We start from the raw sequence: 11,338 nt of genomic DNA on the forward strand, positions 1-11,338 counted from the left end.
GTAAGTGTGTCAGACTGCTAAATTGTTTTATTATTCCTACAATATAAACTAGGGGATATAGGGGGTAACACTGTCCCTATAAATTCCTTTTTTCCTTTTCTTTTTTGTCCAGAATTGAACAAAAAAGAAATTATGGAAGATGTTTTCTTCCCCCATTAAGTCCGAGCCATAGAGTAAGAGTGAGATGAGTTTTCCAAATTCATCATAGACTTTCCCTATGGCTTGATAGAAGTAAGCAGCAAAGAGTCGTAACTTAAAGAAAAAAACGGACAGGGCCGACAGATTTACCTGATGTAAAGAAGATCCTAAAAGTCTCTGATTAGTCGACTCTCTCCATTTAACACTTTCCTCTCTCTCCTTTTTTCCACTGACTCAATTCTAGTTTATTAGATTCTTGTTTAAAAGAATGCAAAAAGTTCAATAGAACTAAGAACACATAAAAAATAGCATAGAGGATCAAGGCCATTACCAAAAGTTCCTCCCAAGGATCCTATATCCTATTGGGTATCTGTTCCCCGCCTTTTCCCGCTAGGATCGGAAATCTTATATTTTCCATATCCATATACCGTTGAATCCTTGGGGTTCCAGAATCCGCCTATTTTACTAGTCTTCGGAAACGGAAAACCCTGAACCAAGAAGAGTTGGATATGTTATGTAGGGTATGTTTTTTTTTATTAATTTTATTTTGAGCTCTCAAGATATCGATATATACATATACAATCTCTACATAATGTCTCTCTCTCTATCTCTATATATTATATATATAATATGTACATTATGCAGTAGACCCATAATGGGAAATCCAAGTGGCTAATTTTTGAATTAAATAAAAAGCCCTTTTAACTCAGTGGTAGAGTAATGCCATGGTAAGGCATAAGTCATCGGTTCAAATCCGATAAAGGGCTTTTTAAATTAGTGGTAGAGTAATCTCGTGCTAAGACGTAAGTCGTTGGTTCGAATCTGATAGAGTACTTTTCTACTAAATTGATTCACTTTTTTTCTTTGTTTTTGAAACTTTCTCTATATTTTTAGAGAATTTTATGACTTAGTGCGGGATGGATGCATTTTTGGTATGAACACTAAATGAAGCACGGAGAATTAATCTATAACGATCAACTAAAAAAAATCCTAGATGAAAACATAACAGAAAAGTTGGAAAAACTCTTTGCTTTGGATCTATTTATACTTTTCGAGTATATTGACAATTCCAAAAAACTGCTCATACTATGATTATAGTATAATCACGAGCGGTTGTATATGGCCCTATCGTCTAGTGATGCCCCTATCGTCTAGTGGTTCAGGACATCTCTCTTTCAAGGAGGCAGCGGGGATTCGACTTCCCCTGGGGGTAGGGAGTATTATGAAAGGAGGTTAATCATAGATTAGCAAAAACCCTAGAATAAATTCTTCCTGGGTCGATGCCCGAGTGGTTAATGGGGACGGACTGTAAATTCGTTGACAATGTCTACGCTGGTTCAAATCCAGCTCGGCCCAAACCAAAAATCTAGGGCTTCGTGAGTATGAACTAAATCCTTTTGTTTTTCTTCCATAAAATAAAATGTCTGATCTATAGAAATAAAAGATAAAGAAAAAAGGGAAATTTTTTTTTCTAATCCATATCTCTCTCATTCCTTTCTTACAAACAAAAGAGTTTTTCTTATTGAAGGCTGGATTATTATCCATTTTTAGTGATAAAAAATCACGACATACTAGTTATGTCACTCTCACTATACCCACGTATAATATAATATGTGGGTATGTAGTATATGATTCGTCTATTTCTTAGAGTACGAAAGACGAATCGAATCTTCTTATGGTTCTATTTAAGAATGGGTATGCCATACACCCCGCGGGGATTGTAGTTCAATTGGTCAGAGCACCGCCCTGTCAAGGCGGAAGCTGCGGGTTCGAGCCCCGTCAGTCCCGAACTAGGGTTCAATGAATGGAGAAATTGATATTTCCTTTTTCCATGAAAAAAAGGGGCAGGGAGCAAGATCAAATACCCACAGGGCACCCTTACTTCACTTTTTTATTTTGCATCTCTCATTAAAGAGGGAGGGAGGGCATATAGGAATTTTTTTTTCACTACTCCCAATCGATAAAGAAAGACACACATACGATATGTGGATTAGTAGAATTTAGGATATTATATTACTCTATCTTTCTTTATGATGATACCATCCTCATCTTAATTTCCTATTCCACTCTTATGGAATAGAGTACCGGTATTTTACCGGAATCCATACATAAATCGTATTCCCTTTTTATTTCAGACCTCTTTTCCCCATCTCACTTCTACTGCTTATTTGGATGTCTATGTGACCCATAGAAAGTGAAAGTTGGTCATATAATACATACATAATTGTATGTATAACTATAAGAAAAAGGAAGGGAAATTGTATAAGATTAAGAAAGTATAAGATTAAGAAAGCTCGTGGGTTAGAGATATAGAAAAGAAAAAGTAGAAAAGGATTAAAAAAGAGGGAATTCCTAATCCAATCAAAAAACCCATTTTGGTCTTAGTGTGGATAGAGGATCTTCCTATGTTATACTATATAACTCTCATCCGTGAAATATAACTCTCATCCATGAATTGATTTGATAGATCCGATATTCATAATATTGAATTGATTCAGTATTATCAGAATGCAAGCCCTACCCTTGAATTTACAAGATACCCCTTTTTCCTCTCCATGGGATTACATCCCGAGTTATTGTGAAAATAAAAAATAAAGAGGTTATGGAAGTCAATATTCTCGCATTTATTGCTACTGCACTGTTCATTCTAGTTCCTACTTCTTTTTTACTTATTATTTATGTAAAAACAGTCAGCCAAAATAATTAATTGGAATTCCAATTAATCATTGAAGAAATTAAAAAGGGATTAAATAAAAAAATCCAAGTCTTAAATGAAAGGATCTGGTTGGAATCTTAAAGTGTGGTAGAAAGAACTACATATAGTTTTTTCTACGACACTTTAGATTCTTTCTATTATATTATCTTTGAATCTACATAGAATAGATTAGTAGATTGAAATAGTTAAGTAGTCTAATTCAATTTCTTTTTTCATTGCATCCACTTAATTTCAATCAGGTCAAAATAAAAAAATCTAAGACAATTCTTGACCAAAGAATCCATGGAAGGAAAGAAAAATAATATGAAGAATAGACTATAGTAAAAAGTAAAAGGAAATGGAAAATGTGTGATATGCCGTGAATAGTTCCGTGGAAGAAAGTCTAATTTTCTTATGTATAGAACTTTTTTTAACCATTCGTCATTTCTAGTAGAAATTCTGAATTGGTATAATGGCTCTTTCTTACATTACAACTTACAATACAAGAGTTTCTTACAGGAGTGAAACAAAACTAAAGAAAAAGATTAAAGAATAACGTTTGACAAAATGATTAATGCAAAATGATCCATTAAAGAAAAGAATTGATACAACAATTTGATTACTTAATCAATTAGTAGTATCCCTAGAGTCCACTCCTTCCCCATACTACTAGTGAAAGAGAAAATGTAAAGACTACCATTAAAGCAGCCCAAGCGAGACTTACTATATCCATCTAAATTATGTCTCCTATTTCTATGAAGGGATTATTCTACTATTGATCAATAATCATAGTGGAATCAAGGGTACAGAGTCAAAAAGGGATTCCGCCCTAAGGCCATGGATCAATCAGTTCAAGGAATTTACTCCTAACAAATTCTTATAGGAATTCTGGTAGAATTAGAGAGCATTAAAAATACGAGATACTATAGCCCTTTTTTCCTTAAAAAAGAAAGAGTACGGGAATGATGTCCTGAATAGAAGAAGCGGGAATAGGAAGATTTTTTATTCCTTTTGTTACTCTTTTTTTTTTTTTTAAGCAAAGGACGCCCGAATATACCATAAAATTATCGATAGATAAATATTTATTGGATACCTACCTTACCTAATGTTTATTTTTGACCTAAACCCTGCAGCCTTGCTTTGTATCATTCTATGAAAGAATGAAGAGATTTTATCCATAATACAACTCCTAAATTGATTTTTGATCGACCTATTTAATCTGATTCTCGTTAGAATTAAGTAGTCCTTACTTTAGTGTATGTAGGTAACATAAGATGTACGATAAAAAAATGTATAATAATTAGTAAGTCTTGATATTCTTTCGTGGAGTCCCTTCTTGAATCTTAGATTGAAAAAAAAAAAAGAATGCCCCTTAGGGACCTTTCTTTGGATACCAAGATTTCTGACATCTTATCCTCGTATTTTAAAATTATCAAATCGAATCTCAATTAAGAACCAATTCAAATTCATATAATAAAAGAATAAGGAAACACTACCTCACCCCTATTGATAACCATTTTGGCCACTACCGTCAAAACAAACCCTAACCCTAGTTTGAGGATAGAACTATGGTATGGTTTCTCTAAACCCAGTATCGGCAGGCCCAGTTACTCTCTTGCCCGAACTTATGCGAAGTAAAAATTTATCGAATTCGATCAGCACTATAAAAAAAACCTAAGTATTTTATTGATCAGGCGGCACCCAGATTTGAACTGGGGATAAAGGATTTGCAGTCCCCTGCCTTACCGCTTGGCCATGCCGCCAAAAAATCCGATCAAAAATCTAGAAAACAGCAAGTATTCATCCACGTTTTCTTACGAAAAGCCCCTTTTATTTTGAATATAATTCTACTTACTTTTTTCCAATCTTTTTCAAAAAATCTATTCCTGCTTTTTTTGATCCAGTTTCTATTATTCTCCTCGATAGATTCTATCTTAAAACATACATTGTTAACACAATAAAACTTCCCATTTCTTTCTATTGAGATGAAAAAGAAGAAAAAGTGGATTTCTATTCACAGGCTGCAAAATTCAGAATAAATTGGAACCGTTAACTAGAATTCTCTTTTTTTTATTGCAGTAGTGAACTACTCTTAAATCGGTATTATCTCCCCCCCCTTCAATGGCATAATAAAATATTATGGCTTTATGCTTAATCCGTGTATAGGTAAACCTTTAGGTCCGAACAGCATTATTATCCAAAGATCCCCTTTATGTACATATCTCTATGGGGAATCATGCTTTAATTTTTCAAAGTATTAAATTAAATATCTTGAATAAAAAAAGGAAATTTGCTCTGATATAGAGTATAACCTGACTATCTTGGCGTACCCAAGTGAAATTACGATAAAAGAAAAGCATGGATATGGGGAGAGGTGGATAACTAGATTGGCATGTACTTAAAAAAGGGACTTACTTTATTTTAGAATTCCACAATGAAATACTGAATTTTCTAGCAATTATACTACTCCGATCCGAAATAAAAAAGAACCCTCAAATTATTTTGAGAAATTAAAGTAAGCACGCTATTCTAAATCGAAGTAAAGTCAAACTTTCTAGTATATTATATTACGGCTTTATTACATTCATAGAAAGGAGATAAAATGAGAAATCTTTGCCATCCAATCTGATTAGAATATCATAACATAAAGTATAAGTGGCAGAATTTTTTTTGTAGGAATGTTTTATCAATTCATTTTCATTTCATTTGTACCCCTGGCAAACTCGAACTTCGTCCAAATGGTCTCTATTCATATGTATGAAATACATATATGAAATACGTATGTGGAGTTCCCTAGAATTTCATGTGATTCAGTAAACAGAATATAGATTCCATGATTGCTAGATCGATCCATAGGGATTGATGAAGAGTGAGCTGATAATGGAATTTTTCTTTGATAAACAGGAAACTTAAGATTAAGATGCTCCGGAATGGAAACGAGGGAATGTCCACAATACCCGGATTTAGTCAGATCCATTCGAGGGATTTTGTAGGTTCATTAATCAAGCCTTGGCAGAAGAACTTGACAAGTTTCCAACAATTAAAGATCCAGATCACGAAATTGCATTTCAATTATTTGCGAAAGGATATCAACTGCTAGAACCCTCGATAAAAGAAAGAGATGCTGTGTATGAATCACTCACCTATTCTTCCGAATTATATGTATCTGCGAGATTAATTTTTGGTTTCGATGTGCAAAAAGCAAACCATTTCTATCGGAAACATTCCTATAATGAATTCCTTAGGAACCTTTATTATAAATGGAATATACCGAATTGTGATCAATCAAATATTGCTAAGTCCTGGTATTTACTACCGCTCGGAATTAGATCATAAGGGAATTTCTATCTACACTGGCACTATAATATCAGATTGGGGGGGGAGATCGGAATTAGCAATTGATAAAAAAGAAAGGATATGGGCTCGCGTGAGTAGAAAACAAAAGATATCTATTCTAGTTCTATCATCAGCTATGGGTTCGAATCTAAGAGAAATTCTGGATAATGTTTCCTACCCTGAAATTTTCTTGTCTTTCCCGAATGCTAAAGAGAAGAAGAGGATTGAGTCAAAAGAAAAAGCTATTTTGGAGTTTTATCAACAATTTGCTTGTGTAGGTGGGGACCTGGTATTTTCGGAGTCCTTATGCGAGGAATTACAAAAGAAATTTTTTCAACAAAAATGTGAATTAGGAAGGATTGGTCGACGAAATATGAATCGGAGACTTAATCTTGATATTCCTCAGAACAATACATTCTTGTTACCACGAGATGTATTGGCCGCTACGGATCATTTGATTGGAATGAAATTTGGAACGGGTATACTTGACGATGACGATATGAATCACTTGAAAAATAAACGTATTCGTTCGGTTGCGGATCTGTTACAAGATCAATTCGGATTGGCTCTTGGTCGTTTACAACATGCAGTTCAAAAAACTATTCGTAGAGTATTCATACGTCAATCGAAACCGACTCCCCAAACTTTGGTAACTCCAACTTCAACTTCAATTTTATTAATAACTACTTATGAGACCTTTTTTGGCACATACCCGTTATCTCAAGTTTTTGATCAAACGAATCCATTGACACAAACTGTTCATGGGCGAAAAGTGAGTTGTTTAGGTCCTGGAGGGTTGACGGGGAGAACCGCAAGTTTTCGGAGCCGAGATATTCATCCGAGTCACTATGGGCGTATTTGTCCAATTGACACGTCTGAAGGAATCAATGTTGGACTTACTGGATCCTTAACAATTCATGCGAGAATTGATCACTTGTGGGGATCCATAGAGAGTCCGTTTTAATGAAATATCTGCTGAGAAAGCAAAAGAAAAAAAAGAGAGACAGGTGGGTTTATCTATCACCAAATAGAGATGAATATTATATGATAGCAGCAGGAAATTCTTTGTCCTTGAATCAAGGTATTCAGGAAGAACAGGTTGTTCCGGCTAGATACCGTCAAGAATTCTTGACTATTGCATGGGAACAGATTCATGTTAGAAGTATTTTTCCTTTCCAATATTTTTCTATTGGGGGTTCTCTCATTCCTTTTATTGAGCACAATGATGCGAATCGGGCTTTAATGAGTTCTAATATGCAGCGCCAAGCAGTTCCGCTTTCCTCGGTCCGAGAAATGCATTGTTGGAACTGGATTGGAACGCCAAACAGCTCTAGATTCGAGGGTTTCCATTATAGCCGAACGCGAGGGAAAGATCATTTCTACTGATAGTCATAAGATACTTTTATCAAGTAGTGGGAAGACTATAAGTATTCCTTTAGTTAACCACCGTCGCTCTAACAAAAATACTTGTATGCACCAAAAACCCCCGGGTTCCACGGGGTAAATCCATTAAAAAAGGACAAATTTTAGCAGAAGGAGCTGCTACAATTGGGGGCGAACTTGCTTTAGGAAAAAACGTATTAGTAGCTTATATGCCATGGGAAGGTTACAATTTTGAAGACGCAGTACTAATTAGCGAACGTTTGGTATATGAAGATATTTATACCTCTTTTCACATCCGGAAATATGAAATTCAGACGGATACGACAAGCCAGGGCTCCGCTGAAAAAATCACTAAAGAAATACCACATCTAGAAGAACATTTACTCCGCAATTTGGACAGAAATGGAGTTGTTAGGTTGGGATCCTGGGTAGAAACTGGTGATATTTTAGTAGGTAAATTAACGCCTCAGATAGCGAGCGAATCATCTTATATCGCGGAAGCTGGATTATTACGGGCCATATTTGGCCTTGAGGTTTCCACTTCAAAAGAAACTTCTCTGAAATTACCTATAGGTGGAAGAGGGCGCGTTATCGATGTGAAATGGATCCAAAGGGACCCGCTCGACATAATGGTTCGTGTATATATTTTACAGAAACGTGAAATCAAAGTTGGGGATAAAGTAGCCGGAAGACATGGGAATAAAGGGATCATTTCCAAAATTTTGCCTAGGCAAGATATGCCCTATTTGCAAGATGGAACACCCGTTGATATGGTCTTCAATCCCTTAGGAGTACCCCTCCCGATGAATGTGGGACAAATATTTGAAAGCTCGCTCGGATTAGCGGGGGATCTGCTAAAGAAACATTATAGAATAGCACCCTTTGATGAGAGATATGAGCAAGAGGCTTCAAGAAAACTTGTGTTTTCAGAATTATATGAAGCCAGTAAAGAAACAAAAAATCCATGGGTATTTGAACCCGAGTACCCGGGAAAAAGCAGAATATTTGATGGAAGAACAGGCGACCCCTTTGAGCAACCTGTTCTAATAGGGAAGTCCTATATCTTAAAATTAATTCATCAAGTTGATGAGAAAATTCATGGGCGTTCTACTGGGCCCTACTCACTTGTTACACAACACCGGTTAGAGGAAGAGCCAAGCAAGGGGGACAACGAGTAGGAGAAATGGAAGTTTGGGCTTTAGAAGGATTTGGTGTTGCTCATATTTTACAAGAGATACTTACTTATAAATCTGACCATCTTATAGCTCGCCAAGAAATACTTAATGCTACGATCTGGGGAAAAAGAATACCTAATCATGAGGATCCTCCAGAATCTTTTCGAGTGCTCGTTCGAGAACTACGATCTTTGGCTCTAGAACTGAATCATTTCCTTGTATCTGAAAAGAACTTCCAGGTTAATAGGGAGGAAGTTTGATCGGAATAAATATAAATTCTTTTCTTATTTCTATTTTATGATTGACCAATATAAACATCAACAACTTCAAATTGGACTCGTTTCCCCTCAACAAATAAAGGCTTGGGCTAACAAAAACCTACCTAATGGAGAAGTCGTTGGCGAAGTCACAAGGCCCTCTACTTTTCATTATAAAACCGATAAACCAGAAAAAGATGGATTGTTTTGCGAAAGAATCTTTGGACCCATAAAAGCGGGATTTGCGCTTGTGGCAATTCTCGAGCGAGCGGAGCTGAAAACGAAGACGAAAGATTTTGCCAAAAATGCGGGGTCGAATTTGTGGATTCTCGGATACGAAGATATCAAATGGGATACATCAAACTCGCATGTCCCGTGACTCATGTGTGGTATTTGAAAGGTCTTCCTAGTTATATCGCGAATCTTTTAGATAAACCTCTTAAGAAGTTGGAGGGCCTAGTATACGGCGATTTCTCTTTTGCTAGGCCCAGCACTAAAAAACCCACTTTTTACGATTACGAGGTTTATTCGAAGAGGAAATTGCATCCTGTAACCACAGCATTTCTCCCTTTTTTTCTACCCCAGGCTTTGCAACATTTCGAAATCGGGAAATTGCGACAGGAGCAGGTGCTATTAGAGAACAATTAGCAGATTTGGATTTGCGAATTATTATAGAGAATTCTTTGGTCGAATGGAAGGAATTAGAAGACGAGGGGTATAGTGGAGATGAGTGGGAAGATAGAAAAAAGACGAATAAGAAAAGTTTTTTTGATTAGACGCATGCAATTGGCGAAACATTTTATTCAAACAAATGTAGAACCAGAATGGATGGTTTTGTGCTTATTACCGGTTCTTCCTCCCGAATGAGACCTATTGTTTATAGGTCTGGAGATAAAGTAGTGACTTCAGACATTAATGAACTTTATAAGAGAGTTATCCGTCGGAACAACAATCTTGCCTATCTATTAAAAAGAAGTGAATTAGCGCCAGCAGATTTAGTAATGTGCCAGGAAAAATTGGTACAAGAAGCCGTGGATACACTTCTTGATAGTGGGTCCCGCGGGCAACCGACGAGGGATGGTCACAATAAAGTATACAAATCACTTTCAGATGTAATTGAAGGTAAGAGGGAAGGTTTCGCGAGACTCTGCTGGGAAACGGGTCGATTACTCGGGGCGTTCTGTCATTGTTGTGGGTCCTTCGCTTTCATTACATCAATGTGGATTACCTCTAGAGATAGCAATAAAGCTTTTTCAGCTATTTGTAATTCGCGATTTAATCACGAAACGCGCCACTTCTAATGTAAGGATTGCTAAAAGGAAAATTTGGGAAAAAGAACCCATTGTATGGGAAATACTTCAAGAAGTTATGCGGGGACATCCTGTACTGTTAAATAGAGCACCTACCCTGCATAGATTAGGCATACAGGCCTTTCAACCCACTTTAGTAGAGGGGCGTACTATTTCTTTACACCCATTAGTGTGTAAGGGTTTCAATGCGGACTTTGATGGAGATCAAATGGCTGTTCATCTACCTTTATCCTTGGAAGCTCAGGCAGAAGCCCGTTTACTTATGTTTTCTCATATGAATCTCTTATCTCCCGCTATTGGGGGATCCTATTTGCGTACCAACCCAAGACATGCTTATCGGGCTTTATGTATTAACGATTGGAAAGCGTCGAGGTATTTGTGCAAATAGATATAATAGTTGCAGAAACTACCCAAATCTAAAAGTAAATTACAATAATAATAATAATTTTAAATATAGGAAAGATAAAGAACCCCATTTTTCTAGTTCTTATGATGCACTGGGAGCTTATAGACAAAAACTAATCAGTTTAGATAGTCCCTTGTGGCTACGATGGAACCTGGATCAACGCGTCATTGGGTCAAGAGAAGTTCCGATTGAAGTTCAATATGAATCTTTGGGGACTTATCATGAGATTTATGCCCACTATCTAATAATGGGAAATAGAAAAAAAGAAATTCGTTCGATATACATTCGAACCACTCTTGGTCATATTTCTTTTTATAGAGAAATAGAGGAAGCCATACAAGGATTTAGTCAGGCCTATTCATACACTACCTAAACAAGAAAGTTAGATTCGGCGATGCCCTCCCCTTTCGGGGGGCATTCCGATTTCCCTAGTATCATCATTATTTGCCACGCGAATCCAGATTGAGATTGAGGCAATTAAGTTAATTAAATTTTCGAATCACTGACTCAGGCCCATTGTCGAATCCTACTCAGCAATTGTCGAATCCTACTCAGCCGAAAAGGGGGTACTTATGTATGGCGGAACGGGCCAATCTGGTCTTTCATAATAAAGAGATAGACGGAACTGGTATGAAACG

At 36.4% G+C, this 11,338-nt stretch overlaps 3 non-coding genes across 3 annotated transcripts; 2 read left to right on the forward strand and 1 right to left on the reverse strand.

Moving 5' to 3' along the window:
• The first annotated feature begins 833 nt into the window (after positions 1–833).
• TRNAT-GGU (transfer RNA threonine (anticodon GGU)) lies at positions 834–905 on the forward strand. Its single transcript has one exon. It is a non-coding gene; the product is annotated as a tRNA-Thr (tRNA).
• A 507-nt stretch (positions 906–1,412) lies between these two features.
• Positions 1,413–1,494, forward strand: TRNAY-GUA (transfer RNA tyrosine (anticodon GUA)). Its single transcript has one exon. It is a non-coding gene; the product is annotated as a tRNA-Tyr (tRNA).
• A 3,031-nt stretch (positions 1,495–4,525) lies between these two features.
• TRNAC-GCA (transfer RNA cysteine (anticodon GCA)) lies at positions 4,526–4,596 on the reverse strand. The gene has a single exon. It is a non-coding gene; the product is annotated as a tRNA-Cys (tRNA).
• Positions 4,597–11,338: the final 6,742 nt, after the last annotated feature.

The sequence above is a fragment of the Triticum urartu genome, unplaced genomic scaffold (assembly GCF_056163025.1).
Source record: "Triticum urartu cultivar PI428250 unplaced genomic scaffold, HENAU_Tu73 scaffold2, whole genome shotgun sequence".
Classification (NCBI taxonomy): Eukaryota; Viridiplantae; Streptophyta; class Magnoliopsida; order Poales; family Poaceae; genus Triticum; species Triticum urartu.